Source organism: Myodes glareolus, chromosome 6, assembly GCF_982192425.1.
Source record: "Myodes glareolus chromosome 6, mMyoGla1.1, whole genome shotgun sequence".
Lineage (NCBI taxonomy): Eukaryota > Metazoa > Chordata > Mammalia > Rodentia > Cricetidae > Myodes > Myodes glareolus.
Window position 1 is genome coordinate 33,651,126 of NC_142031.1, and position 26,238 is coordinate 33,677,363.

Sequence of the window (26,238 nt, forward strand, 5' to 3'; positions counted from 1 at the left end):
TGAGGTGCCAATTCCTATGCAGTTGCGTTATCATTCTTATGGAGCATCTTATGCACACAGTCTTTGCCTTTTCCACCTGTAAATTGTTGCTGGAACTCATTTTAAAATCTCTTTTATTATTTCATTCTGTCTACATTACTAATCCTAGCAGCTGTGGGATGATAACATGGCTTGATTTTAATTTTTCTTTAAAGAATCACATTAACTTTTAGAGTCAAACACCCCTAGATTCGATTTCTGATCTGCTTTATGCTTTATAGAACAGGACAAGATATTTAACATCATTGGGCAAGGTTTCCGGAAACTACCTTGCCAACGTTTTCTAAAGATTACAATAACTTAAAGAACTTTTTTCAGCTTGCCTGGTATAAAGTAGTTGCTTGTTAATGAAGATCACCTTACTGGACCTGGACAGATAGCTCAGTGGTTAAGAGCACTTGCTACTCTTTCAGAAGATTGGAATTGGGGAACATGACTGATGTTCACAGAGGCCAGAAGAGGTCATTGGATCCCTTGAAATTGGAGATACAAACAGTTGTAAGTTGTCAGAGAAGAATGTTGGGAAATAAACCATGGTTCCTTGCAAGAGCAACTAGTATTCTTAACTACTGAGCTATCTCTATAGTTCCCTGGAATAAATTGTAGAAAGATGTCTAAGCAACCAGTAGGAACAGCAAACATACATACATACATACATGCATACATGCATACATACATACATACATACATAACTTGCATTGTGACTTAGAGCTTTTATATTTCCAACATTATCATGAGATTGATAAATACATGACTGCATCCATCATGTGAATGCAATCCGAGCACTGTTCTGTTCAGAAACTCCTTTTCTGTGTCAATGAGTTAAGACTATTCTTCACTTCTCTTCTATCATGCTCAGTGTGTCTAGTTTCACGTTGAGCTGTTTGATCGATTTGGAGTTGAGTTTTGTGCAGGGTGATAAGCGTGGGTTCTTCTCAATGCAGTCATACAGTTTGGCCAGCCATTTGGTGAAGATACTGCCTTTTGTTCCAGTGGCTATTTCTGGATTCTTTACTAAAAACTGGTGTTCATAGGCACATGGGTTTTTAGCTGCGTCTTCAATACAATTCCATTGATCAACTTGGCTGTTTTATACCAATACCGTGCTGTTTTTCTTACTCTAGTTCTGAAATGCACTGTAAAATCAGAGATGGTAAATGCTCCAGCAGTAGCTTTGATGTTCAGAAATGTTTTTGCTATCCTGAGCATTTTGCATTCCCATGTAGGCTGAAGAGTGTCCTTTCAAAGTCTATGAAGAATTGTGCTGGAATTTTGATGGGGATTTCCTTGACTCAGTAGATTACATTTGGTAGAATGGCCATGTTAGATAATGTTTTACCTACCAAGCCAGAGCTATGAGAGAGCCTTCAATATTCTGGCATCTTTTTAATTTCTTTCTTAAATGTCTGAAAGTTTTTATCATACAAGTATTTCTCTTGCTTGGTAGAATTATCGCAAATATTTTATATAATTTGAGTCCATTGTGAAAGGTGATGTTTCCCTGATTGCTTTTTCACTCCAAATAACATTTGTATAAAGGAGGGTTACTGTCTTTCTGAGAGTTCTTTTTGTATTGAGCTACTTTCCTGAAAGTGTTTACCAGCTGTAGGAGGTTCCTAGTGGAATTCTTAGGGTTACTTATGTATACTATTGTATCATCTTTTGACTTCTGCCTTTCCAGATCATGTACCCCTTAATCTCCTTAAGTTGTCATATTTCTCTAACTAAGACTTCAGAGCATGGACAACCTTGTCTTGCTCCTTATTTTAGTGGAAATGTTTTAACATTCTTTCCATTTAAGTCAATGTTGTCTATAGTCTTTCTGTAAACTACTCTTTTATATATAATGGATTCCGTTTATTGATTTACTTGCATTGGACCAGCCTTGTATCTCTGGGAAGAAGCCTACTTGATAATAGTACATAATCTTTTTATGTGTTCTTGGATTTGGTTTATAAATATTATATTGAGAATTTTTGCATCTATATTTGTAAGGGAAATTGATCTGTACTTTCTTTATTGAGCATGTGGTTTGGGTATCAGAGTAAATGTGGCCTCATAAAAGGAATTAAACAATGTTCCTTCTGTTTCTACTTTGTGAAATAATTTGAGCATTGGCACTAACTCTTCTTTGAAAGTTTTGTAGAATTCTTCACTAAAACACCTATGGTCCCTGACATTTTTTTGGTTCAGAGACATTTATTTACTGTTTTTAGTTTACTAAGAATTATATGTCTCTTTAAATTGATTATTTGATGGTGACTTAATTTTTCTTTAGTGATAGGCACTGAGAAAATTATTCATCTCTTTTAGATCGTACAAGCTGGTGGAGTACAAATTTTTACAGAATATGTCTCTGGCTTTCCTCAGTATTTTTATACCCCATTTTATTTCTTTTTTTATTTGAATCTACTTTTTCCACTTTTTAGCTAACTTAAACAATGTTTTGTCAGTCTTATTGATTTTCTCAAAGATTCAACATTTTTTCTTGATTTTTGTTTGTATTTCTTTGTTTCAATTTTATTGATTTTAGCCCTAAATTTGATTACTTCTTTTCATCTGTTCCATTTGTGAGTGTTTTCTTATTTTGGTTCTAGAGCCTTCAGGTGTGTTGTTAGGTTGGTAACATGAGATCTTTCCTTTTATTTTAATTAAACACTTAATGCTAAGAACTTACCTAACACAAGTTTAGATAAGTTTTGAACTCATTTTTTCTCTTTTTTTTATAACTACTGAGACTTGCATAGTGGTCTTGTATGTGGTCAACTTTGGAGAAAGTTCCATGATGTGCTGAGAAGCTAATATATTCTTTTGTTTTGGAGTGAAATATTCTGTAAATATCAGTTACATCCATTTGGTTTATGACTTTAGTTGATTCTAGAATTTCTCTATTTAGTTTTTGTATGAATGACCTGACTGTGGATAAAAGTGGGATATTGAAATCTCCTACTATCAGTGTTGGAGGCGCAATATGTGATTTGAGCTGTAATAGAGTTTCTTTCACTGAATTAGGTGCCTTTGGTTTTCGTACATAGATGCTAAGAATTGCAATCTTCTCTTGTTGGAATTTCTTTCCTTTGATGATTATGTAGTATCCTCCTCTATTGCCACAGAATAGTTTTGTTTTGAAGTCTGCTTTGTCAGCTCTTAAAATGGCAACACCAGTTTGCCTCTTAGGTCCATTTGCTTAGAATACCTTTTTCTATTCTTTTATCTGAGGCAATATCTGTCACTGATATTAAGGTTGTTTCTTGTATGCAGCAGAAGGATGAATTCTGTTTTAGTTCATTCTGGTAGTCTGTTTTTGTTGGAGAATTGCAACCGTGCTGTTGAGAGATATCAATGAGCAGTATTTGCTGCTTTCTTTTAGCTTGTTGTTCTTGTGATGGTGGTAGTTGTGGGGTGTGTATGTGTGTGTGTGCGTGTGTGTGTGTGTGTGTGTTCCCACTTTTGATTACCTGATCTGGAATTATTTATCCTTTGTGTTTTCTTATGCGTAGTTAACCTCTCTAAATTGGACTTTTCTTTCTAGCACCTTATGTAGGCCTGGATTTGTAGATAGATGTTGCTTCAATTTGGCTTTTTCATGGAAAGTCTTATTCTCTTCATTTATTGTGATTGAAAGTTTTGTTGGGTATAGCAGTATGTGATGGCATCTGTGGTCTCTTAGAGTTTGTAGAAAATATTCTAGGCCCTTCTGGCTTTTAGAGTCTTCATTGAGAAATCAGCTGTTATTCAATAGGTCTGCCTTTATATGTTATTTGATCTTTTTCTTAGCAACTTTTAATGTTCTTTCTTCATTCTCTATATTTAGTATGTTGATGATTATTTAGCAAATAGTATTTGTTTTCTGGTCCAGTCTCTTTAGTGTTTTGTATGCTTCTTGTACCTGTAAACAGACTGCTCATTTGTTTCCCAGCTGCCCAGACCCCAATAATCACACAAGAACTATCTTAATTACAATACTATTTGGCTAATAGGCATATTTCTAGCTGGTTCTTACAACTTAATTTAATCCACTTTTATTAATCTGTGTATTGCTGTGAGACTGTGGTTTACCAGGTAAGGTTTTGTCATCCCTCTCCTTCAGCAGTTGCATGGCATCTCTTTGACTCTGCCTATTCTCTCTATATATAACTCTGTTTGGATTTCCTGCCAGGCTTTACTCTGCTAAACCACCAAGCCATTGGCCAAAACAGCTTTATTCTTTAACCAATAAAAGAAACACATATACAGAAGGATCCCACATCTTGTGCCTTGATAGACATCTCCTTCTTTAGGTTAGGGAAATTTCCTTCTATAATTTTGTAAAATAATTTCCATGACTTTGAGCTGAGATTCTTCTCCATCCTTTTTTTCTATTATTCGTATATTTGATCTTTTTGTAGTTTCCCATATTTTCTGAATATTTTGTGTCAGAATTTTTTTTAATATTCAACACGTTCTTTGACAGCAATATCCATCTCTTCTATTCTGTATCCAACACCTGACATTGTCTCTTTCATCTCTTTGTTCTGTTGGTGAGGCTTTCTTTAAGGTTCCTGTTCAAGTCTCTGAATTTTTCATCTCCTAATTTTCCTCAGGTTGAATTTTCTTGCTGTTCATATTTTTACTTTTATGCCTCAAACTGTTTTATTCATTTATTTTCATGGATTGTTTGTGTTTTCATATATTGACTGAAGAGATTCATTCATTTCTTCCTTAAGGATGTCTACCCTATTCATAAAGTCTATTTTAAGGTGTTTATCTCATGTTTCAGCTATGCTGTTATATTCAAGATCTACTGTGGTAGTCTTGCTGTATTCTACTGGAGACATATCTGCAGCTGCCTTCTATTGCCCAGACGACACCCCTTCCCTGTTGTCACCCACTGTTTCTGTATCTTACAGTCTTCCTGATCCCCCTCTTCTACAATGATTCCTGAGACTTAGGAGGAGAAAATATGTCATAAATATCGGATTTAAGGCTGACCATTTTTCAGTCTCTTATTCTCTGCACCTTGGTCATTGTAAATCTCTGGATAAATCAGCATCTATTGCAAATAGAAGCTTCTCTGATGAGGGTTGAGCAATGCATTGAACTGTGGTTAAAACACATCATCAACCACTAGTTTCATACTATAGTTGTTTGTGGCTCAAATTTTATTTTTGTCGGGCAGAGCTAACAGTGTTCTGTATATGTTGCTAAACAATGATAATATGATGAAGATGCTTCTACACTTCACAACATCTCACAGAACTAATAGGACTTAACCATAGATAAAAGAGAATATAGATGCTAATGTTGAAAGTAGTAAAGTATAAGCAGACTGTATCCTCATTTCAAAAGTGTTAAAGGTGTGCTTCAAACAAAATGACTGGCTTGAAACCTCTGACAAACATTTGTGTAAAAAGCTTAGCTGAGCCAATCAAAGTCCTGTCAAGAGAACTGATGAAGACATTCAAGTAGTGATGACAACTGAAACTGAGGAGTAGTGAGGGCCCTGTGGTCCATGAGAAAGCGGCTGCTAAGAGTGAGCTTGAATAAACAGAAGGTTAGAACTATGGTGAGATAGAATTGATGAGCGCATGACTAGGAAAGCAATCAGACTTAGGGTGTAGCATATACCCCTAGAGAGACGGAAATACCTAGAAACTAAAAGCTGGAAATTAATAGTGCATGTGTGATGTGCACACACTTGTAGAATAACCAGAGTAGGCTGTATTCAAAACCACTTCCCAGCTCTCTAGTAGAAAGGATGCTTGTTCATTCCAACCACTTGGCAGCTCAGAATCACCCTTGCAAAAAAACACAGAAACTGTATTAATTAAATCACTGCTTGGTCAATTACTTAAGCATATTATTAGCTAGTTGTTACATCTAGAATTAATCCATCTTCATTATTTTATCACAAGGCTCATGACCTTCCAGCAAGAATTCAGCATGTCTGTCTCTGACGACAGCTGCATGGCTTCTCTCTGACTACACCCTTCTTTCTCCCAGCATTCAGCTTAGTTTTTTCCGCCTAACTAAGCTTTACCTTGCTGTAGACAAAGCCAGTTTCTTTATTCATTTAATCAATAAAATCAACACACAGACAGCGGAACCTCCCACACAACAGCTCTAATCTCTATTTAGTTTCTGGTTCTGTTTATTTTTGCCATGTACCTCATTAAAAAGAACTTATCTGTATTGAGCACAGTATCTTTTTGTTTGTTGATCAAGATGTCAATGTCAAGTTGATTGGTGGCACAATCTTCAGACCTGAAAATATCACAGCCAAGATTAAGGGAAAGAGATGAAGGTGTGTCCTGTTATGCAAAGTCACAGAGTTGAATTTCTAGTATCTACTGTTCAAACGTCTCAGCTGCTGATCTGATGACATACACTGGAAAATACCAGAAACCAGAGGGAGTTTTCAGCTCTTACACAGGACCCATTTTCAGTTCCCAGCATTCATATTAGGCAACTCATAACTCTCTGTAACTCTGGTTCCAACAGATCTGATACCCTCTTCTGGCCTCTGTGAGTATCAGGTATATATATATATATATATATATATATATATATATATATATATATATATATATATATACATATATATGCAACCAAAACACATACACATAAAATCAAAATAACAACTTAGAGGGCTGGCACAGGGGTTGGTGGAGAGCAGACCAGGCTTTCTTAGTAGCCTGACAGAGACCAGGCCTTTAGTTTCAGTTCAGGAAAATGGGACAGAGTTAAATAGACAGTTCTCAGGAAAACCACATCTTAGGAACAACCAATTAGCAGGTGCCCCACAGCCTTCTCTGAGCTCAGCAGGCACCTCATAGTCCCTTCTGCTGCCTCAGCAGTCGCCTAAAGCCCCTTTGCTGGCTCAGCAGACCCCACAGCACCTTGCTGGCTCATCAGGCACCTCCCTCCCAAATCTCCAGATAACTAAAGATAGCTTTTCAAACCTTGCTGCTGGAAGGTCCCTAAGCTCTATGACCTCCCATTAATCAGCCCACAGATTAATCCCTCCTCCCTGGAATTCTCCTAACTCCACTTAAAAGGAGCAGGTTTGCCATGTGCCACACCAATGTTGAAATTAATAAAGTGTTCTTGTTATTGCATGCATCACTGTTGACTTTTCCTTGGACCCTAACCATAACAACCACAAAAAAAAACTTTCGAAAAGGAAAGGATTAGGACCAGGTGAGAAATGAACACCCACAAGACTGGGACCGGCCAGGTGCCATTATGGTGAGCAAATATATGGTAGGGTGTGAACTGTGTGTATGAGTGGGGGCGGATGATTCCTGTCCTATTAAGAGAAGCAGATTTGAAGAGGCAGTGAAAGTGGTGTGGAATGGACTGATGAAGTGGCCTATTTGTCCTCTTGGGCCATGGTGATGTCTGGCCTGGGGCTGTTACCAAGGGCTATATCTGTATTCATGACCCTGCCACAACTGTGGTTCATGCTGATGTTTATGGCTCCTGTTACCCCCAAATGCTATGAGGATACTGGGGTTGGACCATTCCCTGAGGCCATGTTGGTACCTTAGGATAATGTTGCCACTAGGACCGTCCTGATCTGAGTGGCTTACACTGATACCCGGGGACATGAAGACATCCAGGCCTGAGCTGCAGTCCAGGACTATGTAGCAAACTGCATTCCGACTACAACTGGGGTCTGTGTTGATGCCCATGACTCCTATCATCATTGAAGGTTGTGGAGATGCCCAGGGTCTGGACCACCACCCAGGGCCATGCCTGTGTACAAGGCTAACATATAGCGAGCATGATTTCAATTTGAGTAGCCTGTGCTGCTACCAGGAACTATGGTAGGGTCAGGAGCTTAGCATGGCCCTCTTACTTCAGTACATGATTTGACACATGGTTCAACACATGATTCACATGGGGCCCTGTGAAAACACAGGCAATAGACATCAATAAAGACCCCAGATGCAGCAGGACCATGGACCAAGACAAGGTCAGCAGCAGGAACATGGGCCTGAATGTCACCATAGCCCTTGTAGGTCCTAGGATAGTAGACTGCATGACCCCAGCATGGGAGAGGCTGGCTCCTGCACTTGGGAAAACTGGCTCCACCCCTCATCATGCACATTAGAGACCTGAGGGAGGTGGTCCCAGCAGCCCAGACTGATCACCTCAGCTAGCACCCACGCACACATCCAGAGCTTTGCTATGACCTGCTGGAATGCATAAAGGTATTGGTCCTGTGGAAGTATAACTGCAGGATTTCCATTACTTGGGGAACAGCAGGATATTTGAGAGGATTTTTTATGGGGGTCCGGTATGAAAGGCATACCAGAAGTCAGAGGTCTTCAACTTGCCCAACCACACACTACACAATGAACATTTGCAAGCAAAGCTGTTTGGATAAAAGAATACACTGCATGATACGCAGCAGTTCCCAATGCCACTAAGATGAATGAAGAGGCCATGTTTGTTTTAAAGTTCTTATTTGTGTTTTTAATTTATTATTTCATACTTTCATTATTTCTTTTTAAGTTTCCCATTGCAAGAGGATGCTGCAAGAGTGTAAGGCAGCTACAGAGGGCTGGGAAATGGTGCGGGGGACTGGGGTGCATGATGTGGTTATTCCCAAACAATAAAATGTTATGTTAACACAAAAGAAGAAAGAAGGAAAAGGAGAGTGGGACAGAAAGGAGAACAAATTTAGTGAGAAAGAAGACAGCTACCTTCAATTCCACTCCCGACCCAACAGGCAAAGTCAAAGTGGGTGTGTTCAGTACATAAACTCATGTATGGTAATTCCAAAATATTCACTTTGGGGGTGGGGAGAAGGCTCAGTCAGTAAGAGCCTGCCAAGAATGTGTGAGGACTTGAGTTCAAACCCACTAGCACCCACATAGAAGCCAGACACTGCAGCATGTGTCTGTACCCTTGGTAGGATAAGTGAGGACAGGTGGATTCCTATAGTTGATTTTAGCCAAATAGCCTAACCAAGTGGATAAGCTCCAGGTTCAGGCAAAGAATCTGTATCAAATGGAAGAGGATTAGACATAGCTAACAGGAGTGAATGACACCATGAAATTGTCAAGAGAAAAGTAATGGAACACACACACACACACACACAATGATAAAAAACCATCAAGGAAGATGCACATATCAATCTCTGTTCTCCGCACTTCCATGTACACATGTGCAAGGAGACCCATAAGCAAGCATAAACCACATATGGGAACTTATAATTACATCATGCACACACAGTTTTGTCAATATGAAGAACACCTAGTTTTTCTCTGCATTTTCACTAATGATAAAGACCTGGTAAAAGTGTTTATAAATACACTGTGTTCATATTTTATTGCATTTTAAAAAACAACATATTTTTTATCATATTTGGTATTGTACCTGCATATGTGTCAGTGTGAGGGTGACAATAGCCCTGGAACTGGAGTCACAGATGTCATGAGCTTCCATGAGTGGGAACTGGGAATAGAACCCGAGTCTTCTAGAAAAACAGCCAGAGCTCTTAACCACTGAGCTAACTCTCCAGCCCCTTATCAGTCCATTTTATTATGCCCATATGGAAATAACCAAGTAACTTCTCAGAGTCTCAGAAATGAACATATTTTTTTTGCACAATAACACAAAGCAGAGGGATTATAAAGCAGTTCCAAGGCACGTGGGTCTGAGAGTCTTGCACAGAGAAAAGGGTTCAAAAAGTATATTAAATTGCAAGTAGCTGGAAAGGGTCAGCTCTTTTCTGTTTTGCTTTGTGAGCAAGAGTGAACAAGACCTGGATCATTCAAGGACCAGCAGTTTCACCATGATTATCCCAAAGGGGACAGTCACCCTCTGTCTCTCATGCCTTTCCTCTTCCATTTTATGGGATGAGAAATTGTATAACATTGGCACCTTTACTCTATCATATCAGTATGAGCTAAAAGAGACGCAGTCGTAGGTGGCATCCCTTTCCAATACAAAGCTGCACAGCCAGGAACATAGGGAGAGTCAGCAAATGGTTTTGAATCTAGTTACCCTCAAAGCATATTTCAAACTTTGCTTGCCTTTCCATAAACTTTTTATAGTTTTAGTTTCCTTCAATTAAGCAAACAGTGGTGGAAAATAAAAACAAAAATTTAAAGACTTGTAATACCTGGAAAACTGCAATTTAATGTGGTACAGAGATGGCTCCACCATACAATTTACTAAGCACAGGAAACATGTAAATTAGAAGCTTCCAGGCCTGCCAAGACATCCTGAGATCCTAAAACTCACATTGTCAAGTGATGGTGCAGAAGAGAGTTTGAATTAGGACACAGCTTGCCTAAATTGTCCGTTAAGAGGGTTGCCCTCTTTAAGGCCCATTAAAATTTCAATATGTCAAATATACTTTATTCAGCATGGTAGTGATAGCAGCCCATACTTTGAGGAAAATTTAGAAAACAGGTAAGAATAACAGATAGTTGATTATTGTAAACAGTTTGCATTGGATTTACATAGCATTTTCCAAAACCAAACAGGTAATGTGAATTTGGACTACAGGCATTTTCAAAAGAAAAATGAAATTAAAAGAAAATTGAGTAAAAGTGATAGAACTGCATTAAATGAAAGGCAAATGCTGTGTATTTCATCATATACATAGATCCTAGGTTTGAATTGTTACATATGTGTTTAGGTTTAGGGGTGAGTGTAGAGGCCAGGGAACTAGAAAAGGGCCCATTAAAAGAGTTTTTAAAAAGACACATTGGAAATGAGGCTTTAACGAGTGGAATAGGGAGTGGAACAAAGTACATGTGACTTGAAAGTTAGAGGGCTAACAGTAGGACCCATGGAAAGAGTGGGGATGGGGTACAGGATGTGTTAGCATACCTGGACAGGGCAGGGAATAAGCCAAAGCAAAGTATGGACAAATATGTCCTATGAAAATGAGTCAATATGTAAGACATTGTTAAAATTAAAATAGAAGAGTATGAAAAGCATTTGAATATTCTGCTTTATTCTTTAAGAAACTGAAAAGCTTCCCCCAAATACTAAATGAAGTAAATTTGAATTCAAAAACATGCTTAAGCGGAAATCAAGATAAGGTGTAAAGCTGTCCTGTGGTGTCAAGCAGCACCCACTCCAGTGTCCTTGAATTGCAATGGAAGAGTCTGAGGCCTAGGTATCCAAGAGCCCGCATAATTAAATTTAAAGGCGTATGAACATAAACATTCACACATACCTGTACCCACACAGAGGCAAACACACCAAGTGTATGCACACGCACATGTCCACATACACACATACATAAGTAAATTAAAAAAAAATAAAACTGTTTTAAAAATACAAAGTACAAATCTGACCAGAGTCGGGCCAAGGCTCTTCCAGAACACTCAATATGCCGCTAGTCACTGAAAACTAATTTTACCTCTGCAGTGACCTGTATTGTAATATTTTCCCTCCTCATTGTAGTGCATGCATTAGGGAAGCAGAGACAGTAGACTGCCAGTTTTAGGCCAGCCTCAGCTGTATAGTAAGACCCTGTCTTAAATGAATAAAAAAAATGTTCCAAATTTTAAATGTGCTTGAGTTATACTTAAAATGTGAATTCCTTAACCAAATTGCACATGTCCATTACATCCAATGAAGCCCTTGTGAAGAGCGTTGTTGAGCATTTCTGAGTGGGGGTGGGGGAAGGGTACAATCCCATTTTTTAAAATCAGTTGAGGAAAAGGTTGATATTTTCAGAAGCTTCTTGTTCAAAAGCTTTTCCAGCCTCTCCCATCTCCGTGTCTATCCAGTGTTCACTCAGGGCTTTGAGAGCACCTGACACCTATGTGTCTATCCAGAGTCCACTCAGAGCTGTCTAGAGCATAAAAGATGGTTCCACAAACATCTCTGTTTCCTGGGGCTGTTAAGTTAGAGTCTCACAGTTGTGAAGACAATTCTTTCTTTCTCAGCCATGTTCTAACTAATCAATTCCTAGTTTGTCTTCAAATACTTGAAATATTGTCATGCTTCATTTTATGCATGAATTTAAAATAGAGTAAGAAATTCCTCAGTGACTAGAAAAAAACATTATTTCTGAGTGTCTCTGATAGTTGGCTTAAAACAAAGTGTTGTTTTACCCTGTATACTGAGAACAAAGACTGCCCTCTTAGATTGAGGCAGCATCCAGACTGTTCAGGGGTAGGAAGGATGGAAATGCAGAAAGACCAGTAAACATTCTGCTTGAGCCTAGGCATCCACAGTCTGCTGCCTGTGAACACTGACACTCGAGTTCAAAGGGTTTTGCACTCTCCTAGTTCCCAGGCTGTTAAGTGTTGTTAACTGTGTTCTGTAGCATGAATTCTAATTGATTTTAATAAGAAGAACCTGGAGTTAGATATTGGGGTAAATACTAAAGGATCAGAGAGAAAAAGGAGCAAACCACAGACACCTCTTCTTCCCCAGAGAATAACAAACCAATTGGTTATCCAATACCAAAAGACCAGCCTTGAAAACCTAGTAATAATATACTGATTGAGTAGGCTGCATTTACTAATATATATTTATATTTAGCAATAAATACATATACATGAACATATATCAATGTATTCACAGAGAAAAGAGACAGTGAATTTCTGAATTTGAAAGACAGAAAGGAAAGCTGTTTGGGAAGATTTAGAAAGAGGAAAAGGAAGGGACAATGATGCAATTACATACAATTTCAAAAAATAAAGAAGTAATTTAAAAAGAAGAGATTTGGAAAACATAGAGGAAGTATATGTTAACCTCCAAGTGTTCTGTCAGATGGCCTAGAGCTAAGCAAATGGATATGAGAGCTGACCCTTAGCTGTCGTGATGTCAGGCCCTAGTGATATCCTCTTATCTAACAAGCAGTCCAAATAAATGGCTCTTAAACAGCAGTAATAGCATTCCACCTAATTTGACCTTTAGACTCATTTCATGAGTTCTGTGTAATTTGAATGCAATTTCTTTCCTACCAAATTCCACCAGTGTTTTGTTCAAATTGGGTGAGTGGTGGTGGGAGGAGGTGAGGTGCCTAGCTTTCTGGATAAAAGTAAATAGCCTGTCTTGTGTTTGCATGTCAGAGCTATTTACAGCATTCAGGAAGAATTGTTATCTTGAAAATAGGACAAAGAGTGAAGGGAGTGGGTGCTATTATCCAGGGCTATTCATAATCGTTGTGGTCCAAAGAGAGGAAAGGGCATAAGAAATTGGGTATCTCTCCTAGCAGTGCCTCCAAATGAATGGTAAACACTTAGAAACTGAGCTAGGCAAAGACAGTGGAGCAGTTGGCTGCAAAACGACCTCAGAATTTACTGAAGTTAGAATGAGAGTTTATGATTTAAAAAATCAACTGTAAAACAATCAGAGTAAATTGCAGAGCCATCTTTCATGTTGCCTTAATTAAAAGGCCTTTCATCATTCTGAGCTTAAACATTTCTTTCCCCAGTCTTGCAAATAACTACTGAATCTTGTGGTAGGAAAACAAAATAAAAAATAAAAAAAAAAAAACAACTGAGTTTTCAATTTCTTCCTGCACAAGAAAACTGTTTTCATGTTCTTCCCCTGGTAATTTGAGTAAGTAATTTCTCTCCTTTTTGCTCCATTCAGGGTACCATGTGCTATTTTAGGTATTCAAGCCAATGAGGATGTCACACACTTGGAAATAAATGGTATGAGAACAGCAGGTGTTGGAGTAGTTTTGAAACCCACAGAGGGGAGAAACTTTAAACAATAGATGCATTAGGAGGCACTTAGGATCCTGGGTACTCACGATGACTCAGATGATGTACTCTGGCATCTTTCAAGAATAAAATGAGACAACAAAGTTGTTTGCTTCCTTTGCTTGCTCCACAGCCTCTGTACATTGGGTAAACTAGCTCTTTCAAACATTTTTTGGTCAATTTTTCTTATGAAATTCATCGATAATATCAAAGGCAGTTACATTGTTTCTATGACCTCCAAGCCTATTATTTATTGGAGAGATGGGTAGAGTAACTCACATAAATACATTTGTGACAGAAATGTGACTCCAAACCACATACAAGTCACCTTGAAATGGGGACCTTTATTGATTTAATGAAATAATGGGCATGTTGACCTAAGAACAAGATCCCACCCAGCTAAGTTTACAACTTGTGAAAAAGAACTAAAGAAAAGCTTAGATCTGGGTGTGGTTGTGCATGACTTTAATTTTAGCACAGGGAAGGCAGAGGCTGGTGAATCTCTGAGTTTTAGGCCAGACTTGTCTACAAAGCAAGTATCAGGACAACCAAGCTTAGGCACTGAATGAGACCATGGAAAACAACAAGTTGATGAAAATGTAATTGAATGAGCAACAGAGCTTGGCAGCTTCAACTACATGATCCTGGAGTTGAAGATAGAAGAAAGGGACTATGGAATTTGCCTTAAAGACTAAGGAAAGCCACTGAGGCCAGCATGAGTCTGGGATGTCCTTGAATGGAGGCCTAGAGAGGCCAATGAATGAAGCTGTGAAGTTGAAACCTGGATTACTGTGGAGACCCAAAGATGTTGGAGATGCCAGAGTAATGGGATACCCACAAGTTTGCCCTGCTGTTTTTTTTTTTCCTTTGGTCTTACACTGATATAGTATTCTTTAATATGCTCACTTCCCATATTTTATAATGGTAATGTGTATCCTATGCTATTATATTTTGGAAGTATGTGATATGCTCTTCCATTTTGATTTTACAAGAAATTACAGTTAAGAGATGGCATCAATCTCAGAAGAGATTTTGAACTTTGGACTTTTAATGTTGAGACTGTGATAGACTATGGGGACTTTTGAAGTTGGACTGGATGCATTTTTGTATTGTGATATGGCTACAAGCCTTTGGTGACAAAAGAGTATAATGTGGGTATTTGAAAGAGAATGTCCCACAGAGTAGCACTATTAGGGAATATGACCTTGTAGGATAGGTGTGAACTTGTTGGAGGAAGTATGTCACTGTAGAGGTAGAGTTTGAGCTCTGATATGTTGATAGAGGTTTCTGTCCCACCATGTCCTGCAGTCATTCAGTCCCAAAGAAACACACAGAGGTCTACATTAATTATAAACTGGTTGGTCTCTTAACTTAGGCTTTCTTATTAACTAACTCTTATGCCTTACATTAAACCATAACTCTTGTCTGTGTCACGTGACTTGGTGCCTTTATCAATGAAGCATTCTCATCTTGCTTCCTCCACATCTGGGTGACGACAGCAGACTGAGCCTTTCCTCTTCCTAGAATTCTTCTGTTCTGGTGTCCCTACCTATAATTCCTGCCTGACTGATGGCCAATCAGTGTTTTATTAAACCAATACAAATGACAAATCTTTACAGGGTGCAAGACCATTGTCCCACAGCACTCATATATGCTTAAACCATGTCCAGTGTCTCAGACCACTTCCTGTTGCCTGTGAGTCAAGGTGTAAGAATTCTCAGCTCTTTTTCTAACACCATGTCTGCAGACATGCTTCCCACCATGGACATAATGTACTAAACCTGTGAACAGTATGTGAGCCATCACAATTAAATGCATTTTTATAAGAAAAAAAATAGAAAAGAAAATGTTTGTAGAAAAATGACTTATTGAGTCTTGGCTGAATATATTGCTTAGTAGTTAAATTCCCATCACAGAACATGTAAAGCAGCATTTATTATATATGTACATAGCATTTAAACAACCTTTGCTTTCTATGAGTTTCCTGTTCCTTTTTCACATGCAATTTTTACTCTGTTTGTGTGGGGGGTTGTTTGTATATATATATATATATATATATGCACGCGTGTGTGTATGTTTGTGTGTGTATGTATATGTATGTGGTGATCAGAAGACAACTTCATGTATCATCCTGAGAAAGGACATCAATTCCCTGGAGACAGAGTAGAGAGTGCCCTCAAACTCAACAGTTAGGCTAGACTGGATGGCCAGGAAATACAAGGGGTACTCTTCACTCCATCAACCCAACACTGATCCTTCAAATACACACTACTCCATCAAGCATCCTAAAATGGGTTCTGGGGACCAAAAGATTCTCATGTTTGTAAGGAAAGTTCCTTATTTGTTGAGCTATCTCCCCAGTCCTTGGAGTCCTTGTTTTTGTGCTGTTAACTTCTCCCTGCTACTTTTAGATTCCTTGATGGGGGCATCTTAATTGTCTAGGTATTGTTATTATTCAATGGGTCTATTTATTTCTAGAGTCATCCTCTGTCCATTATGACACTAAAGCTTCCTGCGGGAATTACTTTGAGAAACACTGGCCTACACAGAAATTGTGGTGAGAAACTTATCAATAATATTTTCTATGAGTTCTGGCTTTCAGTTTCCTTTTTAACTTACCCTCCCTACTCTCATCCTGAGTACTGTAAAGGCATTAGAGTCTAACACTTGAGACCTTTCATAGTGTTCCAGCCTTGTCTTTCCTGGTTATACCCTAAAGACAGCCATTAGTCTCAGATTCTCTAAGTTGTATAGATTTTCCACATTGGGCAGTATACCCTTTTGTTTTGAGCTCTTAGAACCTGATGTTTCTTCTCTCTCAATCTCTCTCTCTCTCTCTCTCTCTCTCTCTCTCTCTCTCTCTCTCCCTCTGTCTCTCTTGTTTTTTAGAACTCTTTTTCAAAATTCATATTTCAATTTCGGTTTACCAGGGAAACTTGTCTATATTTTTATCTGATTCTTACTCATACTGGGTCATGTTTTGCCATATGGAAGCACCATGAAGGAAGAAACAGCCCAAATCCAGGCCAAAGCTTAACAACATGGTAAGCTCAGCATTTAGAGATGAAGCCAGCTTTTGGGCTTAGCCCTGGAGAAGTAGCTGTATTGGCAAAATATCATGTCCAAAGGATCTTCTCCTGTGCAGGTCTTGTTTTAGACTGATTGGCACCAGTATCTTCAATTAGGGGTATTTTCTACTTAGGAAACAAACCAGCTGCTAAGTGGTAAATTTGGAAATTCTGTCCAAAGAAAACAGAACTCCAAAAATCTGTGCAGGCAAAAAGGGATATTCTCCAAGTCCACCTACAGCAAAGGCTAACTGTGCATCCAAAATAAACTGGACTTTCTAGGAAGGCTCTGGTGATGAAAAAGAGAGAGAGTCTTATTGTAGTTATAGTGTTGGCCAGTTTTATGTCAGCTTGAAACAAGTTAGAATTATCAGAGAAGAGGGGGACACAATTGAAAAAATGTTTCCATGAGATTGATCTTTAGTCATATGTGTAGGGCATTTTCTTAATTAGTGGTTCATGTGGGCTGACCTAGTCCATTACACATGGGATCACTTCTGGGCTGTGTAACATGAGGGCTGGCTTGTTGGGGTTTCTGTCCTGCCCAGTTCCCACAGCTGGTAAACCCCCAAAGAAAATCACACAGAGAGTCTACATTAGGTTATAAACTGATTGGCCCACTAGCCCAGGCTTCTTATTAACCCTTATAAAATATATTAACTCATTATTCTTATCTATGTTAGCCATATGGCTCAGTACCTTTTTCAGTGGGGCAGGTCACATCCTGCATCTTCCATTGTCTGGGCAGGACTGGGGAGGAATGGGCTTCCTCCTTCCCAGCATTCTCCTGTTCTCATTGCCCCACCTTTACTTCCTGTATGGTTGTCCCATCTATACTTCCCACCTGGCCAAATCAACATTTATTTAAAACATGATTAACAGAATACAGACAGTTCTCTCACACCACTTCCTTCCCCCTCTTTTGTTTTTTTAAACAAAGGAAAATATTCATACTTTATTTTTTGGGAATGTGGGCATAGTATTCCAGGCTACTTACGGCTGGTTGGGGGCACTGATAAACTTATGGGGATCTAAAGAAAATTTAGTTATGATCAAGTCCTGACTGAAGTATCCTGTGAGGCTTGATCTTCTCAGGCAGCATCTTGAATCTGTTCTGGATGTAGAACTCAGACATCCAGGCCATCTGTTCCTACCGGAGATTTCTCAGGTGGCCCTCCTTTATCAAACCTGATTTTTTGTAACTCAGAATGAATTCACAGTCACACATTTCCTGTGGAAACAAAAGCAAAATCTCTTCTCCAAAGTAATATACCTTTTGACGTCAATTTTGAAGTCAAGGTATTTTCAAAATACCTTTCTTACATTAATTCAACAGCATTTGTAAGTGAATATCTTTTAGCAGTTGTTGCTTTTTCCTCTGCATTCAAACAATTCAAAGAGAGCATAATAACATACAGTATCAAGATTTTCTGTGTGTTTTCCATCTTTATGTGGCTTTATTTTAAACTCTATTTCTTTTATTTATACTTTTACTTTTTGGCTTTTTGAGACAGGGTTTCTGAGTATCTTTGTCCTGGAACTCACTCTGTAGACCAGGCTGTCCTTGAACTCACAGAAATCTGCCTATTTTTGCCTCCCCAGTGCTGGGATTAAAGGTATGTGCTACCACACATTGAACTCACAGAGATCTATCTGTCTCTGCATCCCAGGCATTGGGTCAGCTTTTCATCAACACCGTTTAAGTGTTTTGTGGCAGGACCATTTAAAAGAGCTGCAAGGTTTTACAGCTAAAGTTGAGTCAGGAAGCCTCTCTTAGATGAGAGTGCTTGCCTCTAGCAAGCAAAGCAGACCCAAGAAATTGCTGCTACCAAGAAAATGTGCTTTATTCTATTCTTTCCCAAACTTTCTCAGGCTTTCTGTGGATGCAGTTGTCCACATGGGTGCCATTCTGTAGCATGAGGGCCTGCTTGGTGAGGTTTCTGTCCTGCCCAGTTCCCACAACTGTTTACTCCCCAAAGAAATTACACAGAGTTCTCCATAAGATTATAAATTGATTGGTCCATTTGCTCAGGCTTCTTATTAGCTTTTGTAACTTGACTTCAGAATTTGGGTCTAAGGATATGATGCTTTGGAAAAGAGGTTCTCCTATTGTTTTCACAGAAGATGAGACCCTGTGGATTGCTTCTAGACCAATATGATATGATTGACCATGCCCTCCTGAAAGGTCATTGTAATCACCTTCAGAAAATTACTTTACTGAACTGGTGACTGAGATGAACCTGGCACACAGGATACACCAGAAAAGACCTGATTAACAGTGCCTCTATTCAGCATGAAGCAGTTTGGAGAGGAAAAACTGTGTCCATATTCCCAAATATTGTTTGTAAATATTTACTTACCTTTAAAGGGTGATATGATATAGATATGAATAATTTGCATTGATATGGATTTTGCTTTATTGATATAAATTTAAGGTATTGTGATTATGTAGTTCATTTAAAAATGTAATGCATAATTAGGAAATATAGGTTGCTAATGGATAATCATCGATAATAGTCAAGCGTATAGTTATGTTAGTTAGATTTTCTAGATATATAGAGATATATTTCAGTTAGATAGGCATTTTTCATATCTTTCAGAGACTACGGAATATGGCATTTAAAATGTTTTAATAACTTAGGGCTTTTCATGACAATGAGACACATCTGCTCCTGGCAGCACAAATCTATACCTAAGCAAGCTAGACATCAAAGGGGCTCCTTATGGAGTTGGTTAGCCATTTGAGCAAGAAACTGCTCTTGCCTGGACTGATACATAAACTGGACATGAAGAACCTGCAGGGAGATAACTGCTGAACTTGCCTAAAGGTGAGATGATCCTTTTGGGTTCCTTTTTTATGAAGGAGTCTGCAAGACATTGTGCAGGACACAGAAGAAAGTGACTAAACTGTCTTTAAAATTTCCTGCATCATAGAAATGTCTGTTGGATACTATGGGCCTGTAGGCTGAAGATGAATGCCCGAACGGTACAGAAGAAATTTGGGAGACTGTACAGGCAGTGAGATGTCTCTGTCATTTCTAGAGTTTTGTAAGTTGCTTACTTCTCATTTACTTAGGTACTATTATATCCATCTGGAGTCTTTGATGGAGTTGAAGAATGGATAGTTATAGTTATAATTTTCCTTTGTTATGATAAAAGATAAAATAGATATAAATATTGTAACTGTAATTCTTGCTTGATAACTGGTTTGTTACATGTAATTTTACTATGTTAAAGTGAAAAACTTTCTTTTTTGTTTAAATAAGAAAAGGGGAAATGGTATAGGAGGTTCTTCTGTCTATGGGTTGCTTTCATTGGTTGAATAAAGAAACTGCCTTGGCCTTTTGATAGGGTAGCACTTAGGTAGGCTGAGTAGACAGAATTGTATGCTGGGAAGATGGGCAGTGTGGCAGATGCCATGAAGCTCCTGCCTGAGACTGATGCTGGTTAGAATCTTTCCCGGTAAGCCACAACCTTATGGTGTTACACTGATTAATAGAAATGGGTTAGATCAGGATATGAGAGTTGGCCAAGAAGAGGCTAGATATAATGGGCCAGGCAGTAATTTAATTAATACAATTTCTGTGTGGTTATTTTGGGGGTTAAGCTAGCCAGGAGGTGGGACGCAACCCGCCTCTCCTCCTACTACAGGGCTGGTAGTTTCAGGTTCTGTAATAAGTTATAAAAGTTAATAAGAAGCCTGAGCAAATGGGCCAATCAGTTTATAATTAATGTAGACCTCTGTGTGCATCTTTGGGAATAAATGACTGCAGGACCAGGTAGGAAAAAAAACCTTGGTCAACAAACAAACAAATAAAAAAGAAAAAAAATCAGGCTGTGTAAGACAATAAGCAGCACTCCTAGGTGGCCTCAACATCAGCTCTTACCTCCAGGTCCTTGCCCTATTTAATTCCTATCCTGGCTTCCCTTAATGATGAACATTAATGATGAAGAATAAGCCAAATAAACAGTTTCCTCCCCAAGTTCCTTAAATCATAGTGTTTCATCATAGCAAAAGTAACCCTAACTAAGACAGTCACTAAGAACCAAAGAATGCTTGCAAATCTGTGAAAACTCAGAAATGAGAGCAGGCAATAGACAATACAAGGACCTAGTAGAACCAGAAAAATATGTGGTAACAAAAGTCACATATTCTCCATCTTGAAACAGAGAGTATGTTTTGCTCTATTGGAAAGGAGAAAAACATTGTTGAAATATCTTTACCATAATAATGGTAAAATTTTAAAAAATAACTGAAGATGATAGATCTTGATAAATCAACTTGTGCTTTTTGAAGTCACTTCCATTTCAAGATCCAAGTATCTTAAAGACCAAATGTTTCATTGTTACTTATCCTCTTTCTCTCTTATATATTGGAGAGAGCCTAGTGGCTTGTTCACCCAGGAACTTAACTGATTTTTCTTTTATTTATGGGTTTCTATAGATCTATGTGAAAGTAATCCCTTAACAAAAATAAGATTAAATTTGGTTTGTATACAGTATAACATGGGCTAAGTAGATAAATTATAATTAACTGGTAAACTTTTCTCTGCAGGAAAGATAGTCTTGAGATAAAGTACAAAACACTGGGTTGTTGGGATGTTTGGGGGTTTTCATTTGATAGCCGTTTAAGAGGGAGGGAACACATGTAGGAGTTTTTGAACTAGCAATGAATGGTCCAGCAAAAAATTAATCCAAAGATACCTTTTACAATTTATTAGCATAACTAGTCAGCTTATCTATCCACAAAGAAAGCAAAACTTTCCCTCAAAGGAATGGAACCAGAGATATTTGCTAAAGAAAATTGTTGACTATTAGAGTTCTTCATTTTAAATAAAAATTAATTGTATTAAGAACCACAAAATAAGAAACAAGTTACTAAATATAAATCCAGGAACACATTTTCGTGTACACCTTCTTCCTTCAGTCATACTGATATAGCTATGGCCAAGCTCAGTGAATGAAGCACCAAAGTATGCCTGTGGGATTCATCTATCCCTGTCCTTTTGCCCACCTTGCATTGATCAGCTGTGGTGGCCACAAAATCCAATGAGAGCAAAGAAAGCTACCGAAAGCCCTTTATATCCCAGAACACAGTCTTTGTTTAGTTCTCTCCTTTCTATTTTTGAATTTCTCTTCCTTAATCTAGCCATTAGCACACAAATACTTTATAATGTACCTTGTGTTCTGGGCTTTATCACAAGACTATTTTTTCCTGTTGAAAAAAATCTCACCCACATTTGATCATAATTTGCCTACCTTGATTCCAGCCATACTAGATATAAGCCAAGTTTAATCTCATTTTGAGGTTCTATGGACAGAGGACTATGACAAACCAATAATATTTGAAAAGTTCCCAGGTAATTGAATAACTGGAAATTTATTAAAATCATAGCATGTTATCAAGATTTATTTTTTTTGCAGTGATGATGAGTGGTTTCGTAGCCTGCCACTGATATACTCTCTTAACCTCTTAAAACTTTTATATTTTATTCTTGTTTTGAATTTTTTGTTTGGCTGGTTTCTTACTAGATTTTTTATAAAATGCCAATCCACGTTCCCACTCCCTCTTTTCCTCCCATTCCCTCCACATATCCTCCCAGCCCACCCCCATCTAATCCTCAGAGTAGGTAAGGCACATTGCCTTGTGTAAGGTCTGAGCCCCCTCGCCACTATATCTAGGCTGAGCAAGGTATACATCCAAAGAGAATAAGATCCCAAAAGCCAGTACACACAGTAGGGATAAATCCTGGTGCTACTGCCAGTGGCCCCTCAGTCTGCCCCAGCCACGCAGCTGTCAACCACATTCAGAGAATCTAGTTTGGTCCTATGCCTGTTCCTTCCCAGTATGACTAGAGTTGGTGAGCAGCCATTAGCTCAGGAAAACTGTTTCAGTGGGGAACCCATCATGGTCTTGACCTCCTTTCTCAGATTCTCATTTTTTCTACTCTTCAGCTGGACGTTGGGAGCTCAGTCCAGTGTTCTGATGTGGTTCTCTGCCTCTGTTTCATCAGTTGCTATTGAAGGCTCTATGGTGATATTTGTTTGGCTCATTTTTAAAGATTTATTTATTTATTTTTGTATGTCACGTGATCTATCTCTCTGTACACCTGCATGCCAGAAAAGGGCATCAGACCCCATTATAGATTGCTGTGAGTCACTATGTGCTTGCTGGAAATTGAACTCAGGACCTCTGGAAAAACTGCCAGTGCTCTTAACTACTGAGCAATCTCTCCAGGCCCCAACCTTTAATACTTTAAGGAGAAAATTCAGAGTAAATTTTGGCCTTAAAAGAATACAAACAAAAAAATACTAAAAAAAAAAAGAAAGAAAGAAATCACTATGTGATAGGATTGCTCAGTGGGTAAAGCCCCTTTTTTACCAAGTATAACAACCAGTTTGATCCCTGAGATCTTCATGGTGGAAGGAGTGGAATGGTTGCTGAAAGTTGTTCTTTGACCTCACCATGTACTCTTGGGTATGTACATGTTTTGCACATACACAAAGTGTGAATAATTATAAACAAACAAAAATATTTTTAAATGGTGTAGGCATGACCTTACTTATTTGAAATATAAGTCTGACTTGCTGGAAGCTGATTCTTACTGATTAGCAATGTTATTCCAACATGCGACTAACGTAAATGGGAAAATGCTCCCTAAAATGATGGAAACAGGGCCTGTTTGGCAGAGTCAAGTAGAACAGAACTTGAATGTCAGTCACTTAGGTCTGTCCTTTACATTTTCATGAAGCTGGAAATATGCAAATAAGCCACTGCACTTCATAGATTAAAACCCTGGGGGAATTCATAGCCCTGAGCAATGTTCAAACACAAACAAGACAAAGACAGGCCAAATTTGGCACATTTTATAAATTCAACAATAAGTATACTGAGTTAGTGTATGCTTTGTTTCCGTAGAATTCTTGTCATGTTCGGCATAAAAGAGAAAAAGTGAAGACGAATTTACTCAATGAAAGTTTTCTATCCTCCCAAAGTGATTCTGGGTGATGCACAGAAAATGAGAAATCACATCTTAGTTCAGAGTCATAACTTACAAAAAGTCAGTGAGTCGACATGTGTTAATTTTTTTAGCATTAACAAAAATGTAGGCATAGATTAAGATGTTTCTAATCCTCAACTATTTTGTGTGGGTTTTTTTTTTGCTTTGAAAGAAGTTAATTAAGAGAAAAATATTTTTGACTCAAAGGTATGTGTTCATCAATGGTATGTGTTCCTTGACTATACAATTATACCATCAGCTGATAATGATTAAGTAGAGAAGTTGATTATTTTTGTGATTGCTTCAGTGTACACACCATAGGAAACTGCACCCACTTCTTAAAATGCATAAAAGCTTAATTTTATAACTTTCAATTGGAAACATTTTCATTGCTCTTAATTCTTGGAAATGCACCTGTTTGTCTTTGCCCCCAGGGTGTCAGCACTACCTTGGTCACTGGCCATTCTTCACATTGGCAGGGACTGGAGAGAGAGCCTGCTAGAGGCTTGTATAAGAGAGATGTACCTAGAAACTAATTAATTTGATTTACTTCTTTTGGCAGCACTTTGCATATCTCTTCTCATGCTTTATTTAAAACTTGATTGCTTGCATAGCAATAAACAAGCCACAAAACAGAGCCCAGCTGATAATCATTTTGAATGTCATTTATCAGAAATTGCAAACATGATCCTAAGTACTCTGATGCATGACCTGTCCATTGTTCATGCCATTTGCTTCACCTCAGGGTCCAGACATAGGGGATCTCCATTTCTCAAGTAGAGAATAAAAATCATGCTAGCTACTTGTTGAAATTGTAGCTTCAATTCTTCCTCCTTCATCAGGTCATCTTTGATTATTTCATACAATAATGAAGTCAGAGTTTCGTTATAGCCTGTGTCTCACTGTTGCTTGATATGGCGACTACCTGAATGATGCATCCACACTGTTCACCAGAGTCAGAACAAGTCTCTACACAAATATTATAGCTATTGGTTGTGGTTTCATGGTATCTAATCATAGTGTCTTTCTGTGGGATACAAACAATACCAACTTCTGTTTGTATATCCGACAGCCATGAGTAACGAGAATATGCATGCTTCTATTGGTTTCTCTCTCTGCCACCTGTTCTCTATGGTTCAGAGAATGTTTTGCAGTGGCCATCCTTTTAGTTTTCAATCACTGAGCTTATTAAGTATAACAAACCAAAGTGAAAGACTAAATAACATGTAGCAGACAGAGAGAAGCAACAAATAGACACCAAAATATTGTTCAACTGGGCATTCAATTTAAACATCTGGCACACAGAATTGCATCAGTGAATTGGAGTCAAAGACCCCACTAAGTCATGTTTTCTGCTATCTGTATTTACTTCACACTGAATTTGTGGTGGGGGGGGGCTTTTGTGTTCTAGAACTTCATTATTTTAAAGGCTAGACCAACAACTTTTCATGTCTATATTCTTTTCTTGGGGTTATTATAATGAAACACTATCCATTACATGATTTAAGAACAGGATATTTCTTTCTTACGGTCCTGATAGCTGAGATCAAGTTGTCAGTGGGGGTAGTTTCTCCTGAGGCATGTCTTTTTGTTCATGGATGACTCCTTTCTCACTCTGTTTTTACTTTTCTCTTCAATGGCATCCTTGTTTTCTCTCTTTTTTTTTTGTTTGTTTGTTTATTTTTGTTTTATTTTGTTCTTGTTTGCTTTGCTTTGCTTGGTTATAGCTGTATTTTTTTGTTTTTTTTTCTTTCAGTTTATTTATATGATGGATTACATTGATGGATTTGCGTATGTTGAACCAGCCCCGCATCTCTGGAATGAAGCCTACTTGATCATAATGGATATTTTTTTTTTATTCAAGTATCCGAAAACACTCTTTCCACTTCCTCCCCTCCTCCCAATACCCTCCCGCTCCCCCCACTCCCTCTCCTCCTGTATTTTTTCTTAATGTTCTTTTCAGGGGCACTACAGGAGTGAGGGGAGAATATGGGTAGACTGGGAGGTGAAGGGAATGATTTGCTCTTTATATAAAATGTGTTTGATGACATTTTATCTTTAATATCTTACATGTAAGTTTTAGTCTTTAATAAATAAAAAGTGATTAGCTCTACTTTCAGTATTTAAAAAATTGTGTTCAATTAACCTTTGATTCTTACTTAAACTATTAAGAATGCTATGGAAAAAACTATTTTTTGAACAGAATTTATTTATTGTAGGAACTCCTCCAACAGCAGCCTTTAAGTTACCCGCCCACTTGGATATGGCCACTTATACTATTAATGCCGTTATAAATCTGCACACTTTCTCTCTTCCGGCTGTTGGATTTAGTTTCTGTTTCCCGTTTGTGCAGACGACTGTGATCTGTGAGTCTACCCCTAAATAAATAGCCCTTTATTATACTCAATTCTGAACCAGTGTAGGATTTCTTTTTAATGTATATCTTCAATTTATTGA